Here is a 22,673-nt window from a genome sequence, read left to right as displayed (position 1 = left end):
CTCTTAAATAAAACAGCGGCGTTAGTGTTTTATGCTGTTCTGTGCTTCGGGAAATTAATGAATTCTTTCACTTTAAAACGTTTTAAGCATTTCTAAACTATGATTTTGCTCAAATGTTCCATCTTAACCCATTCGCTTTGGACTCGGAGCGCCCCCTAGTGTTTGAGAAACCCAGAAGACATTACAGAGTGGGAATTCTCTCTACACGTTCACTGATTGTGAGTACCTAAGTTGAACCCGAAAACCCGGTTTAGAGAATGCCTGCGCAGCCACGTATTCCCTCTAAACCACCACTGGGCCATGGACCACAACTGGGTCGCAAAGCACCCCTGGTGATCCTTGAGCCAATGCTGATATAGTATTGGCTTGAATTTTAATGGCAGTATGTAGTAATAATTTAACAAAAAAAATGTACGTATATATGTGCACACAATATTTCCATAAGTCTTCACTCACTTATCCAAATCATTGAATTCAGGTGTTCCAGTCACTTCCATGGCCACAGGTGTATAAAGCCGAGCCCCTAGGCCTGCAGACTGCTTCTACAGACATTAGTGAAAGAATGGGTCGCTCTCAGGAGCTCAGTGAATTCCAGCGTGGTACCGTGATCGGACGCCACCTGTGCAGCAAGTCCAGTCGTGAAACTTCCTCACTACTAAATATTCCACAGTCCACTGTCAGTGGGATTATAACAAAGTGGAAGCGATTGGGAACGACAGCAACTCAGCCACGAAGTGGTCGGCCATAAAGACGTGGATGAGCCAGTTTGGTGTGGAAGAACTTGACTGGCCTGCACAGAGTCCTGACCTCAACCCCATAGAACACCTTTGGGATGAATCAGAGCGGAGACTGTGAGCCAGGCCTTCTCGTCCAACATCAGTGTCTGACCTCACAGATGTTCTTCTGGAAGAACGGTCAAAAATTCCCATAAACACTCCTAACCCTTGTGGAAAGCCTTCCCAGCAGAGTTGAAGCTGTTACAGCTGCAAAGGGTGGGCCGACATCATATTAAACCCTATGGATTAAGAATGGGATCTCACTCAAGTTCATATGCGTGTGAAGGCAGACGGGTGAATACAGTGTATAATGGGCAGTATAGTGTATAACGTTTTTGAATGGAAAACAATATTAATACAAGCTTTGGAACAACCCATCGTCCACTTGCAAGGACACCAAAGTGTACAAAAATTGCATTGAAGAGACATTCCAATACATTTACCACCATTCTGTTTGATTTCTGGTATAATCTGTTGATAATTGATAATGGGTTGGTTAGTGTAGTGGGTAACACCTCTGCCTTCTACACTGTAGACTGGGGTTCAATCCCCCACCTGGGTAACCACCCTACACTATACCAATAAGAGTCCTTGGGCAAGACTCCTAACACCGCCTTGGCCTTCCTGTGTAAAATGATCAAACTGTAAGTCGCTCTGGATGAGAGCGTCAGCCAAAATGCCATAAATCTAATGTATATAAGTAATGATATAACATATTGTGGGAATGGGCACCCTAACATTACTGTGATTAGCCAAAAATGAAATTTTAAAGTAAACAAGTTGTCGTTCTGTGAGCCTTCATGCTTTCTAGTGATAACCAGGCCTAGCGGTGGAAAAGGCTGAGAACCTCTTCTCAAAAGGACCAGCTCTGCTCTCCTACCTAGATGCTGATGAGATCCTTTTACTTTGTTATTGGTTACTTTTATAGACCTTTCTTCTGCTCTGCTTGCAGGTTCGATCTGAGCTTTGTTGAACTGTTAACATCAGCACTACTTTAAAAACCTGACTTGCTCCTGCAAAGTAACGGCCACGTCCAGTTTTTACTTTAGTGGTGCGTCCACTGCACTCTAAACTGGCCTATATGCATATGTATCACGCGTTATCATCTGTTCAGCTGCAATATTACACCGTTGAGCAGAGTTCAACGACTTCTAAAGTAGCTGATATAAAGGAAGTACAGTAGCGGGCGAATGCAAAGTGGTTTAAAACAGATGAAGAGCGAACAACAGTGTGTACGCTGGCGCTCGGATCAAGTGTTTCAATTATATAAAATTGAGCAGGGCATTATGTAACTCTTACATAACCACTCTTTTTCCCCAAAGATCCCAAAGAATCAAAGACAAAAAGCTTTGATAAAGCTCACACACCTGTGCACGTACCGCAGAAACAGGGAAGCGTATGAGCGGTTTTCTTTTCAATCTCCTTCGTGTGAATGTTAAGCGACTCTTAACTTCAGACTGATAGGACTCCGAGGCCCTGCTTTCATCTGACGGAACAAGACTGACGACCGACACGCCAGTGGTTGACAGCCAATTTAAAAACGTTCCCCAAATTACCACAACGGCTCAGAGATTCAGGCCGGAATTGTAGTCGGGACAATCAACTGGACTCTTTTACTCTGAACGAACAGATCAGGGTTTGCTTTGGTGAAAGTGGTGCGTGTTCATACAATTACATAATAAACTTTATGCTCATTTAAACCCTTTACTGCACTGATCTGTAGTGATTTACAAACTCCAGCAGCGCTGCTGTGCCTGATCCACTCAGACCAGCGCAACGTACACCAACACACCACCATGAATGACCCACCACCCAAACAGTACCTGCTCTGTGAGGGTCCATGGGGGTCCTGACCACTGAAGAACAGGGTAACAGAGTATCAGAGAAACAGATGGACTACAGTCTGTAACTGTAGAACTACAGACTGCAGCTATACAGTAAGAGGAGCTGATAAACTGGACAGAGAGCGTAGAAACAAGGAGGTGGTCACGATCTAAGGCCTGATTGGTGTATGTTTTGCTTGTGGTGGTCCAACCCAGTTCAGCTGCCTGTGTCGCATCTTCAGTAAGTTGTTATTAGCAGACAGATGAAAACCTTTCATTTGATCCGTGCTGAAAAACACTCTGAAGCCACTCCAGTCTGGAGCGGCGAAACACCTCTGCGACAAATGTCAGCCGACAGACAGGAGAAAAAAAGTAATAAGGCGAGTTAATTAATGTTTGATTAAGGAGGAAATCGGCGAGACTGAAATCTCTCTGATCAAATAAGCCGTAATGTCAGACACTTCATTCGGCCAGTGCTCAGCAACCTGCGTTCAGCTGGAGGTCAAACGTCCCTCCATGGGGACACGACCAACCGCAGCACAGACAGGTTTCACTCCGCAGCACATTATCAAGCAGCTCATCAATGCGGAGAAAAGTGCTTATTTTAATTCAAATTCTAATTAAATCTTTCCTAAATTTCAATTTGAGGCTGAAAAAGAAGTCCAAACACATCCCCTACAGGAAACACACTTAAACGTCACATTTTTCAGCAAATTTAAGTGCAAGATTTCTATTTATTTGAGTTGAACATCATATAAAATGTGCTGTATCTTTCGCAAAGGCCACGTTTTGTGTTCTATTTTTGTTCCAATGTGTTAAATTCAGTAAATAAACAGTATTTGTGTATTAAAATGTGCAGAAATGTGTTCCCTGTAGAGGACGTGTTCATTTATCTATACTTAGAAAATCAACAAAAATGGTCAAAAATGTCCAAATGTCATTTCACCAAAGGTGCCCAAACTTTTGCACACAACTGTAACAGTCTTTCACAGTGACTGTCTTACCTGTTTCTACACTACGGAGCTCTGCTGAGAACATCCCGTATAAATACAAAGAACGCATGGCTACTATTAAGTAAGGCGTGAGAAGGAGATCCTAATGCGTAGTCACGACTCAGTAATGAGATAATTAAGCCTTGACCACAGCTCAATAAGACATGATCTGATACCCATGACTTAATTATCTCCTTCCCACACCATTCTAGCCACTAATTATTTATATTTATATGCACTCAAAAAATGTTATGCCCATCATAAACATTAAGCAAATATTTTACATAAAACTTATCTAAAAGACATAAAAATAAACTTTTGTTTTTAATGTTTTTGACCAAATATGAATGTTTCATTTTGCTTATTTTGAGAGAAATTCTAGACAAACACCAGCGAGCTAGCTAGCTGGCATCCTTGCTTGGTCTGTTGTCATGGTAACGCCCAAAAGCTCTTTAAGTATTTTTAGTAAGAGTGTTAAGCTATTAGTAGACAATTTTGCTTCTTTTAGGCACTGTTCCTCAAAATAAGCACAATTATTAGCATTAAATAAGCAATTTATCTGCTGACAATATAAAAGATTAAGAAGCGATTTAAGCCGCGTAAAACAGTCAAATGTTGAGAGACGTTTTACGAGAAACTGTCCTACTTTTGAGGAAACGTGTCCTGGCAGAGATGGGAGGAAAGCGGCTATAGCTGAGCTGAAGCTTAAAGCAGAGCAAAGTGAGTCTGAGCTCTCGTTTATATTTTTGTATCTATACTAGGACATCAGCACACACTGAGACATACTGGGCAGTAAGGCCCAGTCCCATTTCTTCTCTTTACCCCTACCCCTTGTTTTTGAGCGTCACCCGAACTCCTTGGAACTGAGTTAGAAGGGGCAGTGGTTGAGATCTTCCCTCTGAAATGAGACCCTCAAATAAAAGAGCATTAACAGCAAAAACAGCTACTAGCGCCGCTCTGTAGGCGACCCTGCCCGTCTGCAGGGACAGCAGAGGAGGGGAAAGTTCAGCTCCTCACTGCTGGGCTTTAGTTACATTTAGGGATCACACGCCTTCAAAGAGGGGGGCAATTATTTATTATCACCCCCCCCTAATTCTTCAGTGATGTGAAGCTGAAGTCAGATATTCTCCAGATTCTCACTCAAATTTTCCTGTACCACCTTAAATGGAGCAGCAGTTACATTCTGGAGCTTCAGGCATCAGAACTGCTGGACTGTTTAAGGTGGAATGGGAAAAATAGCTACTGAGATATTAGCATGCTATTAGTGACTTTTATGCTTGTTATGAAGAAAAACGACCAGAATCCACTGAAACCACATTAAAGTAAGAGAATGGCATAGTTACTGTAATTATTTAATTTCTCACATTTGTAGGTTTCTCTGGTCGCTCCCACAGCCATCCTGCTGGTTTTTCTTTTTTTCTCTTTTCCCTCTGAAAAACCTGAAAAAATTTCACCCTACCCCTCTATCTCAACAAGAATCAGGACACCCTACCCCTCTATCTCAACAAGAATCAGGACACCCTACCCCTCTATCTCAACAAGAATCAGGACACCCTACCCCTCTATCTCAACAAGAATCAGGACACCCTACCCCTCTATCTCAACAAGAATCAGGACACCCTACCCCTCTATCTCACCAAAAATCAGTACACCCTACCCCTCTATCTCAACAAGAATCAGTACACCCTACCCCTCTATCTCAACAAGAATCAGGACACCCTACCCCTCTATCTAAACAAGAATCAGGACACCCTACCCCTCTATCTCAACAAGAATCAGGACACCCTACCCCTCTATCTCAACAAGAATCAGGACACCCTACCCCTCTATCTCAACAAGAATCAGGACACCCTACCCTTCTATCTCACCAAGAATCAGGACACCCTACCCTTCTATCTCACCAAGAATCAGGAGACCCTACCCCTCTATCTCAACAAGAATCAGGACACCCTACGCCTCTATCTCACCAAGAATCAGGACACCCTACCCTTCTATCTCACCAAGAATCAGGACACCCTACCCCTCTATCTCACCAAAAATCAGGACACCCTACCCCTCTATCTCACCAAAAATCAGGAGAGCCTACCCCTCTATCTAAACAAGAATCAGGACACCCTACCCCTCTATCTCAACAAGAACCGGGACACCCTACCCCTCTATCTCACCAAGAATCAGGACACCCTACCCCTCTATCTCACCAAAAATCAGGACACCCTACCCCTCTATCTCACCAAAAATCAGGACACCCTACCCCTCTATCTCACCAAAAATCAGGAGACCCTACCCCTCTATCTCACCAAAAATCAGGACACCCTACCCCTCTATCTCACCAAGAATCAGGACACCCTACCCCTCTATCTCAACAAGAACCGGGACACCCTACCCCTAGGTGTGAGCGCGCAAAACAGAGGGCTTAGGGCTGAGTGATAGGGGCGAGGGGTGAAATGGGACTGGGCCTAAATCTTGTGCCTCCTAAAGTTTTTTTGTTCTTTTGTTGAAAGACCAAAATGGCTCTTCTTAACATTTGGGTTGTGACTCCTGACCTAACCTGGCTATTAATGCCGAGGGTGCCAGACGGATTTCTCACCCATCCAGTTGTGTTGTTGTTATGTGCTGCCTTTTGTGTTCTATCAACATTACGGTATAAATTAAAATGTAGAAAATCGATTTGACATTTATGAATCATTTCAGAATAGTCCACGTCCGCATCGCGACGCATGAATCGAGTTTTCCTCCCACCCCTAAGGTTTATAGATCACAGTGTGTAACACTGTCAGGAACAATATCAAGTCTATCAAATATAATCAAGTCCATTAGAGCTGGTGATGAAATTAATTGCATTGTTGACCCCAGTGAAAAAACTTAATGCTTGTCATTACAGACCTCTAGCTTCCTGTAGGACACCTACAGATCCCATTAAGAAACTATTAAATGTACTTCGAATCAGCCCCTGGTCACCTGTGAAACCATTAGGATCATTTACACTGTGATATCAACCCACTACAAAAGCCAAAACACATTCCAAAACCATTAGGAATCAACAGAAACACCTGTTGGTTTCTAAGGGATTTTTCAGCAGCGGTGTTTATCTGCACCGCTACGCAGTCAAGCATCAACTTTTAATGCAAACGCACCTGGAATCAGTCCCAGACCACCTGTTACACCATTAGAGTTCTTTACACTGATTTCTCCCACTACAAAAGTCAAAACACATTCCAAAGCCATTACGAATCAACAGAAACACCTGTTGGTTTCTGTAGGATATTTCAGCAGGGGTGTTTATCTGCACCGCTATGCAGACAAACATGCACTTTTAATGCAAATGCATCTGGAATCAGTCCCAGACCACCTGTTACACCATTACAGTCCTTTACACTGTGATATCGAGCCATCAGGAAAGCACTAATATACCATTAGTGGACACCACCAGGAGTCAGCAGATGCTTTTAATGGTTTCTATGATTTTTTCAGGCGGGGAGGCACCAAACACGTCTCGACTGATTGGCTGCATCTGAGGTCAGAAGGGAAACTGTGATCTTTTGCCACCACTTTACCTGCAGTGCACAGTCTATGCACGAATGTCAGTATGTTTCAGTGCTGACTTCATGAAGACATCATCTCTGAAGGTCAGGCTCCAGGCCTGAGAGGGGGAAGGAGCAGCTCTTCCTTAGTAAATGAGCAGGTAATGAGACCCAGCGACATCAGATATTCTGTAGAAAGCGCCTGAGGTTGAATGCAGTGGGTGGTGAGAGAGGCTGAAGCTTATTGTCCCCTTCACTAATTTTATTTTCCACAAACTACAGCGGCTGAAGCAAAAGGTCTTGTGGTTGAGCAGCTCCCTCTTGTGGCAATGTTTAAACTTTCTTGACTTGAAATGATTAAATAGGCACAATAAAGGGTTCTTTAGTCAAGAAAAAAATGTGTATAGAGCCATAAACACTCAAAGAACCCTTTGCATGATTAAAGGGTTCTTCGCACGGTGAAAGGGTTCTTCAAACTGATGGAGAATGGGCTGTAAATGGTTCTATGTAGAATATTTTTGGAAAATGGAATCAAACCAAAAGGGGTTCTTCTATTGCTCCAGTGTCAAACCTATAACAATAGAAGAACCCTTCTGGGTGCTACAGAGAACCCTTTTCAAAAAAGTTCTATACCATATAAAACACATTCTCCAATAATCTGAAGAACCCTTTTATAATGCAAAAGAACCTTCACACACAAGAAGAGATAATCAGTAGGGGTGTGAGCTAAAATAATTTATTGTATAACAAATTTTAATGACTTTGTAGACAGATGTGCTAAATATCGCTGCTGTCAGAATAAAACCTCGTATCTCCATTTTTGACGTTTTTCAGTTTTTGACATATTGTCAAAATTGGCCCCTCCCATTCCGGTCCATGTGCTTTTTGTTTACCTTTTGATCTTCCATGTGCTTTTTGTTTTGATCCCAGTCCGGCCCCTTGTTTGGTTGCTCCGCTCCTGATTGTTCCCACCTGGGTTTCCACCTGTGTCTTGTGATCCCTACTTAGCCCTCATGTATTTAAGCCCTGTGTTTACTCCTGTGTGTTCGCAGGTCTTTGTTTGTCATTAGATGCTTGACGTTTGGCTGGTCTTTGTTTAGATATACTGTTTGGTGTTCTTAGTTATGTCTGTCCACCCTAAGCTTGATATTGATTATTGGAACCTGGACTGCCTTGACCACAACCCGGATTGCCCATAATAAAAGTCGCTTATCTCGGCACTTGTCCGCCTCCTCGCTCCTCAGGTTTACACATATTTTAAAAATGCCTGTTGTTCTTTACATTGTGTGCAAATTTCATAATGAATAAACCAAAAGAAGTGACCCAAAATGACCTGGCAAGACGTCTGGTTCCATTGACTTACATTAAAAGTAAAGTGTGTTTTTTCCTTCTCCTGTAAAGTTATCATTTTGGTGATACGAGGTTTTTGTTCCGACAGCAGCGATATCTGAAGAGGTGTGTATATCATCAGCGCTTGTAGAGCCCTGATCAACTGCAAGCTTCATTGTAAACAGAGCCAAATTAGTCCCGTTTAACTGGGTTTAGTGCGACTCAGTGGCCAAATATGAATTAAATGTCTTCATATTCAGTGTTTGTCGTATTTTTAAAAGCGTAGCTTTTTTTTCTCTTTTCCTCTGTTATTTTTTAACATTCCTGGATAATTCAAAGAGTTAAGATGTGCAGTTTGGTGTGAAATGTTCCGTTCTAGAGAAAGTTGAGTCGAAAACTGTTCACAGTGGCGGTGATAGGAACCAGGCGCCCACCTCTAAAAGCTCCTCCACCGAAAGATGATTTATTATACTTCTGATATAAAGTTTTGGCCTAAAACATATTTTTTAAAGCCGTTCATGGTGGAGGGATACATGCAGGGCATTGTAAAAAAATAGTCCCCATGAGAAAATGTATTTTTTTCAGATTTATCATTATGTTACCGTCATCAACATTCCATATAAAACCCATAAAATTTTTTTTAAAAACTCACATATAAGACTCGTGTAGGTTCTCTGGTGGTTCTGGATAGTAAATAAAATGGCTACAATATTAGTGTTGTAGTCATGGCGACCCCTGGTTCCCATCACCACCACTGTAAAGACATCTGAGTGTCTACAATGAACCGTTTCACACCAAACCACCCTGAACGACTCAACAACAGGACTATGGATTGTGTCCATAATGATAAACAATGCTGTAAACACTGACAGCCAAACTGAGCTGAAATCGGAAAGGAGGCAGAATTCAAGTTAAAGGTAACAGGATCAGAAGCAGAAGTAACGGAGGGAGTTTAATGAACGAGTGCTGCTCCCTTATGTGTGTCACTCTAAGGCTGAGCAGCACAGCAATGAGACACAATTACTGCATCCATTGTCTAAAAGGGCACTCCTTACCATAACAAGAGCGGAGGTAGGTGGCTCTTATTAACATTTCCGCCTCTTTCCTCACTTGTGCTTTGTTTATAATTATAATGAGCGCGCTCATCAGACATGAACATGTAAATTGGCTGATGAAATCGTCTTCGACGGGATCAAGGTCACCTCATAATCCTCAGCGACTCCGGACACAAAGAGCAAAGACGCAAATGTCGTTTCAACTGAGAGCTCCACGTTGCTCATTGGACAAAAGTCACGTTTACATCTCCCTTCTCACCCCAAATGTAGCCGATTAGCCATGATGCGTTTGGTGTCTGAAGCTGGGTTTGTTAGCTTAGCACGGGAGGCTAATATAGTTAACAAGTAATGGAAGCTTATGCACCAACAGTTAGCATGGCGCTAACGGCATTCTTCACCAACTTGCCTCAAACTGTGTAGAGTTGCTCAGTAACGTCTAACAGTAATCAATAACTTTATTATGACACTGGATGACACAATATTAACTATAAACACGGAAAATATACACACAGTGCTGAGTGAAAGTTTTAGGCGTCTGAGCAAAGTTTTAACCAGTTGACCTCAGCAGTGAGTTTATCACAATATACATTAGAATAAAGTCGTATTCATAATTCAAATAAACAGAAAAACAATAAACAGTAACAAGAATTTCTCAGGTCCATATTTTTCCTGGACACCTTCACAGCCGCCACAGAGACTCGTTAATATCATCAATTACATCATGAGCTCAATTTACTGAGCACTGATTGGTCAAACCAGGAGCTGCTTTTTAACTACATATAATACTGGACTTCCTCGAGGAGCGGCTTGGAGATGGTTAAACACACTAACATCCAGATAATCGCTGTTTATTATTTATTATATATATATATATATATATATATATATATATATATATATATATATATACACACACATATATATATACATATATATATATACATATATATATATATATATATATATATATATATATATATATATATATATATATATATATATATATATATATATATATATAAAAATAATCGTTATTAATTAATATTCTATACATTTTGTTTATTCAAATATTAACACTTTTCCCAGCAAATAAACACAAACTACACAAATAAATAGATTTTGAAAATGTGCCTTGGGTGCCTAAAACTTTCCCACAGTACTGTATATTACAGTAGTAGCAGCCATCCTGAAGCCTGAACTTTGTTCATAGTTTTTGCGCAGCCTCATAACTCAAGACCAAAATTAAAGATGACTCGGCTGATCAACTTCTTTTGAGGTAAGAGAGAAAAACTGCAGATTTCATTTATGGCAATGTTTGGGATAATAAAGGCATAATATCTCTTTGATTTGCCTCAATACTTCACACTCCTCTGTACCTAACAGGTGTTTGTGATTACGCAGCTGTGTCTAATCGCTCCATTAGTGCCGATATAAGACGGTTTTCAGCATCCTTCATTCCAGGCAACCCAAATGTTACAAAGAGCCGTTTTTGTTCTTTCAACAAAAATCGAACCACGACGTTTCACGCTGATCTTTTTGAAGTAACGTTTTAACATCTTGGCTGTAAATATGTCTCACAGTATGTGCTAATATACTAGTATAGACCAAAAAACATAAAGAAAAACGCAGACTCACTGTGCTCTGCTTTAAGCTTCAGCTCAGCTAAAGCTGCTTTTCTCGCATCCGTAGATCAGCAGATCAGTTTCTTGTAAAACGTCTCTCAACGTTTTTTCCGCGAGGCTGAAGTCGCTTCATGTCCGAATTTTCCCATTCCACCTTAAATGGTGCCTGAGGCTGAAGTGCTTATCAATGCAAATAAGTCAGTCTGTCTCCAAATTAGCAACATTCATTTTAAATCTTTCTCCTTGCCTTTTCGTTAGAACTAGCTAGGCGAGATTGTTGTCTGCATTGCTATGGTGACCATCAGTCTGCGCACCAACCTTCAGGGTTAAAGGGTGAATCAGCAGTTCTACATTAACTCCAGCGTTTAAGCCCATTTACTGTTAAACTGTGTTGAAGGATCAGCAGAGCTTTATTTTACTGTAGAGGAGGATTATTTTATTATTACCTACTGATCTGATTCAGCTGTGGAGCCGCAACAGGGCAGCGAAAGATCCGCGAGTGGCTCCGGAGCCACATGTTCCCGACCCCTGCTCCAGGCTTTAGATCACCTTTGGAGTCTGATCTTCCTCTTTGTGAACATGGGCACCACAGTGTTGCTAATGAAAGTCAAGGAAATCATTATAAGGCTGAGAAGCAGGAACAGACCAGTCAGAGACACCGGCCAAACTTCGGTCTCACCAAAATGAAATGTTTCTAAGAAGAAAAACATCATTAAGAAGAAAGAGAGACCTGGTGAGTTTAGTAACTATGAAGAGGCTTACAGGCCAAGAAAGACGTCCACAGCTGAGGGCAGAAGAAGTTTTACCTTAATGAAGATAAGTCTCCAAACACCAGGGCTGCGTTCAGCCGCACAAACGTAGAGGAACGTCCAATTAAATGGAAATGGTGGTGCGTTGAACACTGTTGGTGTTCCTTTAGATGAACCGTTGGACCCTGGAGAAATGGGTTTCAATGTGTGTTGAATACTTCAACATATGTCTCTTAACATCTTCAGCAGTTACGTTCGCCAAGCTGCAGAGGCCAAATTTGTAGAGGACTTTATTAGAATCGTTGCCTTTTTAATACGGCGGGGTTTTCTGATTGGGCAACGCCTCTGACACCACTTACAACCTCGTTGCACACCGTTTTTGTACCACATCGACAAAACCTGACGCTCAGCCTGGACACACACACCAAACCGTTGCAGAACATCTGAGATTGAACGTTTCCCTGTTCAACAGATCAGAAAGAAGAGCAGCTTTATGACTATTTTTACCATCGTCAACGTTCCACATAAACTCAGAAGACTCGTGTAGGTTCACTGGAGGGTCTGGGTAGTAAATAAAGTGTCCATATCTGTGTTGTAGTCATGGCGACCCCTGGTTCCCATCACCCCCACTGTAAAGACATCGGAACCATTTCACACTAAACCCACTCTGAATCACCCTGTTAACATCTCAACCACTGAATTATTCAGAGATTTTGAAATGTTGATGGAATTGCCCTTTAACATTACTTTGATTGTGTTTATGATTCAGCTGTATTTGCGTGTGCATGTGTGTGTGTGTGTGTGTTTCGTTGCTAGGCAACAGACATCAGTTGGTTGTAAAATAAGATACAATTCATCAATCAAGATATGATTTCTGAAATACGGATTTGTGAAAAATCTTACCTGGACCTTGTCAGATCTTAATTTAGGTATAAAGACGGGACGTTTCTGTGATGCGACCCCGGTTGCCAGGTTAAACGGAGCTTTTTCAGCGTCAGCTTTTAACATTCACAGTGGACGGTGGGAGAAGATGACCCTGCGGGAATCTATTTATGCCTGTGTTGGAACAAGCAGACGGAAATATTACTTGTTCCTCCACAGGTGGCGTCACTGCAGTGGACGGATCATTAGCCACACTGTTTAGGAAAACTGTGCAAGCCTGACACCACAGGGGTAATAAATCTAAAAGAGACACCATAGCAGCGTCTGCTGGGTCTCAAATGTGCAGGAGGCGCCTCCTCATTACACATCAACTCATCACGGCTTACAGGCTTTTACACGTCATTACTGAGAGAACTCAAGACCAACGCGCTATAAAATATACATCACTGCTCTGCGCTAATTACTGAGCAGTTTAGAGGAAAACCTCTCCAGGCTAAGTCGATGGCACCTTGCAGTACAACCTCCGGCTGTGTGGAATCATAGAAAAAGCTCTTTAGTGACTATACAGAGCGAAAAGGCTGGAAAAACCCAGCACCAAATGACCCTGGCAACACTTATGCTAATCTGACGGCTAACAGCTCTTCAGTGTGATTGTGAAATAAAGAGGCCGAATTTCATTCCTCCTTAATTGCAGTCCATTTGGCTATGAGACAAAATCTTTAATTGCTTTCCTCGCAGCCGTCCAGCATGGCTGGCAACCAGAAGCGGCCAGCGGAGGGGGGGAAATTAGGCACCAATCAGCGGCGGCAGCGGAGAGGCCTAGTAATGAATTCCACCGGCTTTGTTCTGCCCACTCAACCCGCAACATGCTGGAGGCTCGGAATAAAATACTAAGATTCGGTGATTATGATGCATTCTCTAAAGCAACAAGGCAGCACGGCACTGTTTTACGCCATGCGGGCGTTGCCATGACGAGGACGACGGCGAACTCCTGATTAATGGGAGTGACCTGTGACATATGTCCATGTCACTCTCAGCGATGGAGGTCATTAATATGAACACAGCATTGGTGCTACAAGGGCCTAAGATCATTTGCATTTGTGAGAAGGAGCCGTTCATGACATCAACCCGGGACAGACTGAAGTAGCCAGTTTCTACTCTTCCACCGTATTTGGGTCACTCTCCGTTTGGAGTGGGAATTCAGGTGGAGACATTTTTTAAAAACATTTTTTATTTCTTTCATCCCAAAACTAAATAATCTTCATATTTCCATTAACAGTGCCTGTTATCATACACCAGAGAGAGAGTTTAATTAAGAATGTTCACAGTGGCAAGTTTTTTATCCAATAGACTTATTTTATCCTAAAAATACTGAAGTTCTCAAACTTCTATATAACTATACACTATATATACGAAAGTATTCGGTCGTCTGCCTTCACACTCAAATGAATCTGAAGGACACATGAAGCTTGGAGGTCTGTAGTGATTGACTCTGCAGAAAGTCGGTGACCTCTGCGCACTATGCCCCTCAGCATCCGCTGACCCCGCTCTGTCATTTTACGTGGCCGACCACTTCGTGGCTGAGTTGCTGTCGTTCCCAGTCGCTTCCACTTTGTTATAATCCCACTGACAGTTGACTGTGGAATATTTAGTAGTGAGGAAATTTCACGACTGGACTTGCTGCACAGGTGGCGTCCGATCACGGTACCACGCTGGAATTCACTGAGCTCCTGAGAGCGACCCATTCTTTCACTAATGTCTGTAGAAGCAGTCTGCAGGCCTAGGGGCTCGGCTTCATTGACAATAGTATAAAGACAACATAACAAATGTTTAAACTGAGAAATTTTATTTTTTATTTATTTTTTTTTTTATATTTGCCCATTTTGAATTTAATGTCAACAACATGTTCCAAAACGTTGGGACTGGGGGCAACAACGCCTGGAGGTTGACTGGCAACAGATCATCAACATGATTGGGTATAAAAGAGCTTCTCAGAGAGGCGGAGTCTTTCATAAGTAAAGATGGGGAGGTGTTCACCACTCTGTGAAAGACTGCATGATCAAACAGTAGAACAATTCTAGAAGAAAGTTTCTCAACATAAAATAACAAAGAACTTTTGCTTTTCATCGTCTACAGTACATAATAACATTAAAAGACTCAGAGAATCTTTAGAAATCTCTGTCTGTGAGGGACGAGGCCAAAAACCAGTAGCTACCCATGATCTTTGGGCCCTCAGGCAGCACTGCATTAAAAACAGACATGACTCTGTAGTGGAAATCACTGCATGGGCTCAGAAACACTTCTGAAAACCACTGTCTGTGAAAACAGTTCATCACTGCACCTACAGACGCAAGTTTAAACTCTAAAGCACAAAGACGAAACTAAATACAAACAGGACCTAGAAATGCTGCCACCTTCTCTGGGCCAGAGCGCACTTAAAATGGACTGAGGTGAAGTGGAAAAGTGTCCTGTGATCCGACGAATCAACATTTGAAATTCTTTTTGGAAATCAAGGACACTGTGTCCTCCAGACTAAACTTGATATCAGTGCACACACTAAAGCCAGTATTCATGATGGTTTAGGGGGGCATTAGTGCACATGGCATGGGTGACGTGCACATCTGAATGATATAAACATGTTTTGGCAACATATGCAGCCATCCAGATGTCAAAGAAGGCCTTTATTATTATTATTATTATTATTACAGCAAGACGGTGTCAAACCACACTCGGCATGTATTACAACAGCATTGAAACAAGAAGTGATGAAACACAGTGGTAAACATGCCCTCGTCCCAACCTTTTTGGAATGTGTTGTTGGCATCAAATTGAAAATGGGCACATATTTTTCACAAAAAATAAAATGTCTTAGTTTTAACATCTGATATGTGGTCTTTGTAGTATTTTCAACTAAGTACAGGATTTTAATGATTTGCACATCATTGAATTTTGTTTTTATTCATATTTTGCACATCCAAACCTTTTTGGAAATGGGGTTTTACATATATGTATGTATATCATATATTAAAATACGTCTTACTTTAAGTACATTTGCATCTGTATGTAATCAGATGATACTCAGGGGGTCAGCTCAGGACACAGTAACCCCAGTGCTAACACAATTAGTCACTTTTCACTTTCTTTGCCATTAGTGAGCGCAGTTTAAACAATAAAACACTCCCCAAATAGCAAAGCCTCATCAACCTGATCACGCCAATGGAGTGATATACACTCGCTATCTGGGTGGTTCACTATTTACCCTGAACATACACCAATCAGGAGTAACATCATGACCACCTCCTTGTTTCTACACTCATTGTCCATCTTATCAGCTCCACTTACTGTATAGCTGGTCTCTGTAGTTCTACAGTTACAGACTGTAGTCCATCTGTTTCTCTGATACTCTGTTACCCTGTTCTTCAGTGGTCAGAACCCCCATGGATCCTCACAGAGCAGGTACTATTTGGGTGGTGGGTCATTCTCAGCATTGCAGTAACACTGACGTGGTGGTGGTGCGTTAGTGTGTGTTGTGCTGGTACGAGTGGATCAGACACAGCAGATGCAACACAGTAAAGGAGCTCATCTGTGATCCTGAGTTTAAAGCCAGTTTTTATTCAACTTAAACTTGGAACTAAGTTGTAAATAAATCTGAAACTGAAACTTTGCTTGTGTGTAAAAAGTGATTTCAGAGCCACTCGGTTCTCCCTGATGGAAACTGTTTACCTTCAGTGTTTTGTGCTTCTGATCATTTTAATAGACGTCAGCGTCACTAATTAATGACCTTCTATTAAAAGACTGGTTTACCAAGAGAGACGCTGGAGGACTTTCACCTGAAATGAGTTCATGAAGCCAGTCTGGTTATAAAAATGATAACAGGACCAGATCAGAGCCAGAATTACTCTTTTAGTACTTTTACTTTATACTTAAGTACATTTGAAGGTAAATACTTTAGTACTTTTACTCAAGTGGAGGTCTAAAGGGAGGAAATTCTACTTTCAGTAGAGGAATATTTTACTTTGGGGGTCTCTACTTTAACTCAAGTACATGATTTGCGTACTTTGTCCATTTTACCACGTAAACGATGCGAGACACAGTTTGAATTTAAATGACCTGTTATTTCCTTTACTTAGGTTAATCTGCTCAGAGGAGCAAAATGGAAGAAAAACATCAAACCAATCAATGAAAAAAAATAACAAACAAGAACTGGAGGTGATGGTGGAAGAAACAGCCAAGGGGAAAAAAATTCCTCATCGGAAAATATGCTAATTTTGAGGGGACAGATGAGGAATAACCTCACGGCTGGAACAGGTAACCAATTTTCGCTCTTCTGGCCACGCCTCATTAAGAGAGAGTGCAGGTATTAATATTAAAACAACAGTGCTGGTTTGCGCTTTGCTAGATTTGGTAGGATTACATGGTCAGGAGGTCAGCTCAGGTCAGAATAACCCCACTGCTAAAACAACAATTAGCCACTTTTCACTTTACTACCCCAACACAGTGCGCTTACTAATATTAAAGAGCTCATACGATGGAAAAAGTCCTTTGATGTGGTTACAAAGTACTGTTCGCTCTACAGTCCACAATTGGAAGGGTCACTGCAGTGCTGAGAATGACCCACCACCCAAACAGTACCTGCTCTGTGAGGGTCCATGGGGGTCCTGACCACTGAAGAACAGGGTAACAGAGTATCAGAGAAACAGATGGACTACAGTCTGTAACTGTAGAACTACAGAGTGGAGCTGATAAAGTGGATATTTGGCCACTTTCACTGACCGTCCTGTGGTTTAAGAACACGTCATGAATCTGACGTGGACTTTTTCTATTAGAACCTCTCAAGAACACGTTTAAGAGCAAACTGAGAAGGTTATTGGAGAATAAGACTCAATAAGTACAGCTACAAGGAGGTGGCTTTGATGTTACGGCTGATCAGTTTATATTGTTTAGATTTTAATATTGTATTGCATCTGTTTTGTTTGATGTTAATCCTGTAAAATGTTCGTTTTTAAATATTTCCTATTGTCTAAGCTGCGTCTTTTAATTCAATCATGTTTTTATTATATTTTTAATGAATATTTTATGCCTGTTTTCTATTTAAGCTTTTATCCATTATTTTGTCTTGCTGATTTTCTATATTCTATATTATCTTTTCTATTCTATATGCTATGAAACAATATAGTGCATAGCATTTTTACAAAAAACAATTATTTAGATTTGAATATTTTATTGCAACTGTTTTATTTGATGTTAATTCTTTTACTGTTTTATTCTAATTAGATTTTTCTAAATGTTTTATATATAAGTTGGGACTTTTGCTTCATTTGAATGTTTTAATACATATTTCATTGATACTTTATGCCTGTTTTCTGTTTGAGCTTTTAATTATTAGACTTTTTAAATAAATCTTTTTATTCTGATGAGTTTCATTTGTTTAAGTTCAACTTTTTCAATCCCCGTGGAACTTGCTCGGTTAAATTGTAACTGAAGGTCACTCTCAATGTAGTTCTGAGTCAAAATAAAGATTGACTGACTGAGTGACTGACTGAGTGACTAACTGATTGACTGAGTGATTGATTGACTGAGTGATGGACTGACTGACTGACTGACTGATTGACTGAGTGATTGATTGAGTGATGGACTGACTGACTGAGTGATGGACTGACTGACTGACTGATGGACTGACTGACTGATTGACAGTGATTGATTGAGTGATGGACTGACTGACTGACTGAGTGATTGAGTGATTGATTGACTGAGTGATGGACTGACTGACTGATTGACTGACAGTGACTGAGTGATTAACTGACTGAGTGACTGATTGATTGACTGACTGACTGATTGACAGTGATTGATTGAGTGATTGACTGACGGACTGACTGAGTGACTGACAGTGACTGAGTGAGTGACTGGCTGAATGAGTGAGTGATTGACTGACTGACGGATTGACCGAGTGATTGATTGACTGAATGATGGACTGACTGACTGAGTGATTGAGTGAGTGAGTGAGTGATTGATTGACTGACGGACTGACTGAGTGACTGACAGTGACTGACTGAGTGACTGAGTGATTGATTGACTGAGTGACACAGTGACTGAGTGATGGACTGGCTGACTGACAGACTGACTGAGTAAGTGACTGAGTGACTGAGTGACTGACTGAGTAACTGACTGAGTGATGGACTGATTGAGTAAGTGAGTGACTGACTGAGTAACTGACTGAGTGACTGAGTGAGTGATTGACTGAGTAACTGACTGAGTGACTGACTGACTGGCTGACTGGTTCAGATAAAGTGCATCTTTGTGCTCCATGTCCTTTAAACAATATGTAGCTCCTCTCTGAAGGCGAGTCCCTCAGGCCGGGTGCTCCTGCGAGGCGAGGCGGGTACAGAGTGAGATGTTTACTGAGCTAATGACTCCTCTCGTGTGGTTAATTAAGCTGCTTCATGGCCGTAGAGTATGATTAGGTCTAACTTGGTTCCATAAACCCAATCAGTCTTTCCAGGCCTGGTTCATACAGAGATCATTACTCAGGACAGAGAATGAGGTTCTCCCTTAAGTCTGTGTTCTCTGCAGGGCATTTACAGAGAACATTAGAGGTTGGAGGAACGTCCCAAGTGAGGCGCTGAGGCCTGGAAGGAGACGTGTTTAGCTCAGTGCGCTCCCCTCGCCTCGCTGTGGGACCACTCTGCGGTGAAACACCAACAACCTGCCAACAGGAGCTAACGGCTCTCAGCTAGAACGCTTAGAACCTGATGTGAGATCGATCACAAAGGGAATTCAGGCCAGCACTCCAGCCTGGTGATTCAAGGGTTCTTTAGCAAGGAAAAAGCTCTATAAAGAACCATGACCTCTCAAAGAACCCTGTGCTTGATTAAAGGGTTCTTTGCATTATGAAAGCATTCTCCAGATTGATGAAGAATGTGCTGTAGATGGTTCTATATAGAATCTTTTTAAAAATGATTCTATGTAGCACCAAGAAGTGTTCTTCTATTGTTACTATGTCAAGCATGTAACAATAGAAGAACCATTTTGGGTGCTATATTGAACCCATTCAAAAAGGTTCTATAAAGAACCATCTATAGCACATTCTCCATCAATCTGGAGAATGCTTTCATAATGCAAAGAACCCTTTAATCAAGCACAGGGTTCTTTGAGTGTTCATTGTTCTTTATAGAACATTTTATTTTACTAAAGAACCCTTGAAGAACAATCTTTTTTTAAGTGTAGCATACAGCTTTTAAACTAAACAAACAAGTAAATAAATAAATGAACAAACAAGAAAACAAACAAGTAAACCATCCGTAGGAGTGTAGCAGTGTAAGACTGTAGGAGTGTAGGAGTGTGGCAGTGTAGAAGCGTAGCAGTGTAGGCAAGTAGTAGTGTAGGGGTGTAGCAGTGTAGGAGTGTAGGGGTGTAGGAGTGTAGCAGTGAGGAGTGTAGGAGTGTAGCAGTGTAGGAGTGTAGGGGTGTAGCAGTGTAGGGGTGTAGCAGTGTAGGAGTGTGGCAGTGTAGAAGCGTAACAGTGTAGGCAAGTAGTAGTGTAGGGGTGTTACAGTGTAGGAGTGTAGGGGTGTAGGAGTGTAGCAGTGAGGAGTGTAGGAGTGTAGCAGTGTAGGAGTGTAGGGGTGTAGCAGTGTAGGAGTGTAGCAGTGTAGGAGTGTAGGGGTGTAGGAGTGTAGGGGTGTAGGAGTGTAGGGGTGTAGCAGTGAGGAGTGTAGGAGTGTAGCAGTGTAGCAGTGTAGGAGTGTAGCAGTGTAGGAGTGTAGCAGTGAGGAGTGTAGGAGTGTAGCAGTGTAGCAGTGTAGGAGTGTAGCAGTGTAGGAGTGTAGCAGTGAGGAGTGTAGGAGTGTAGCAGTGTAGGAGTGTAGTAATGTAGGAGTGTAGGGGTGTAGCAGTGTAGGAGTGTAGTAATGTAGGAGTGTAGGGGTGTAGCAGTGTAGGAGTGTAGGAGTGTAGGGGTGTAGCAGTGTAGGAGTGTAGGAGTGTAGCAGTGAGGAGTGTAGGGGTGTAGCAGTGTAGGAGTGTAGTAATGTAGGAGTGTAGGAGTGTAGCAGTGTAGGAGTGTAGGGGTGTAGGGGTGTAGCGGTGTAGTAGTGTAGGAGTGTAGCAGTGTAGGAGTGTAGAGGTGTAGCAGTGTAGGGGTGTAGGAGTGCAGTAATGTAGGAGTGTAGGAGTGTAGCGGTGTAGAATCATAGCAGTGTAAGCAAGAAGTAGTGTAGGAGTGTAGGGGTGTAGCAGTGTAGTAGTGTAGCAGTGTAGGGGTGTAGCAGTGTAGGGGTGTAGCAGTGTAGGAGTGTAGCAGTGTAAGAGTGTAAGAGTGTAGGAGTGTAGCAGTGTAGCAGTGTAGGAGTGTAGGAGTGTAGGGGTGTAGCAGTGTAGGAGTGTAGCAGTGTAGGAGTGTAGCAGTGTAGGAGTGTAGGAGTGTAGCAGTGTAGGAGTGTAGGGGTGTAGCAGTGTAGGGGTGTAGCAGTGTAGCAGTGTAGGAGTGTAGCAGTGTAGCAGTGTAGCAGTGTAGGAGTGTAGGAGTGTAGCAGTGTAGGGGTGTAGCAGTGTAGCAGTGTAGGAGTGTAGCAGGGTAGCAGTGTAGGAGTGTAGCAGTGTAGCAGTGTAGCAGTGTAGGGGTGTAGGGGTGTAGAAGTGTAGCAGTGTAGGAGTGTAGCAGTGTAGCAGTGTAGCAGTGTAGCAGTGTAGGGGTGTAGGGGTGTAGGGGTGTAGCAGTGTAGCAGTGTAGGAGTGTAGGGGTGTAGCAGTGTAGGAGTGTAGCAGTGTAGCAGTGTAGGGGTGTAGGGGTGTAGCAGTGTAGGGGTGTAGGGGTGTAGGGGTGTAGGAGTGTAGGAGTGTAGGGGTGTAGCAGTGTAGGAGTGTAGCGGTGTAGCAGTGTAGCAGTGTAGGAGTGTAGTAGAGCTGTTCCCATTCTGCAGATACAAGGTTTTTGTTCCGACAGCAGCGATATCTGAAGAGGTGTGTATATCATCAGCGCTTGTAGAGCCCTGATCAACTGCAAGCTTCATTGTAAACAGAGCCAAATTAGTCCTGTTTAACTGGATTTAGTGCGACTCAGTGGCCAAATATGAATTAAATGTCTTCATATTCAGGGTTTTAGTCGTATTTTTAAAAATGTAGCATGACTGGCTCTTTTTCTCTGTTCCAACTGATCATTAGGCTGGGAAAATCAAACATCGTGGTGTATCGCGTATCGTGAAAATGTCTCGCAGTATCGCGATATTATTCTGTTGCCATATCGCCCACCACTGATCCATAAACACTGTTTTTGCTAAAGAACCACTGACAAACTTCCTTTTTTAAGGGTGTAGTGCATGTTATTTTTTACAAAAACAAATAAACAAGCAAACAAACACAAAAATAAACATTTGAACCAATGAAACAAATAATGATGAATAAAAAATAAACATAAACAACAATAAACAAATGCATAAATAGGTGAATAAACAAACTTAGGCATGAAAGAGCAACAGGTGAGGCCTTGTTTATGTTTTAGAGCCAAACAAACAAACAAACAAGGTGAAGAACAACAAACAAACAACAAACAAAAACTAACTAAAGTGAGCCAGGACAGCTGGACAGCTGGCGAGGGTCTGTGTACTGAAGCTCCTGCAGACTGACAGCAGTTCTGGACTCAAACTGCAGTGACCATCATCACCGACCCCCGGGGCTGACCACTCACCTTCTTCAGTGTCCTCGGTTTGTCCTGCGGGGTTCGTGGCTTCGGTCTGGCTGTCCGGCTCTGTCGCTTTAACGCTCACCGCTGCGATCTTCCTCCTGGCCAGCGTGGTGGACACAGACCCCATGTGGCTCTGCAGATCGTCCAGAAGCCCGTCAACGACATGGGAGAAGCATGAGGAGGGAGCAGAGCCCGCTCTCACGGCCACTCTGCCCTGTTTACTGACCTTTCAATCTGCCTTTCAG

This window comes from Pygocentrus nattereri, chromosome 6 (genome assembly GCF_015220715.1).
Source record: "Pygocentrus nattereri isolate fPygNat1 chromosome 6, fPygNat1.pri, whole genome shotgun sequence".
NCBI classification, from domain to species: Eukaryota; Metazoa; Chordata; class Actinopteri; order Characiformes; family Serrasalmidae; genus Pygocentrus; species Pygocentrus nattereri.
Note: the sequence above shows the minus strand (reverse complement) of the source record.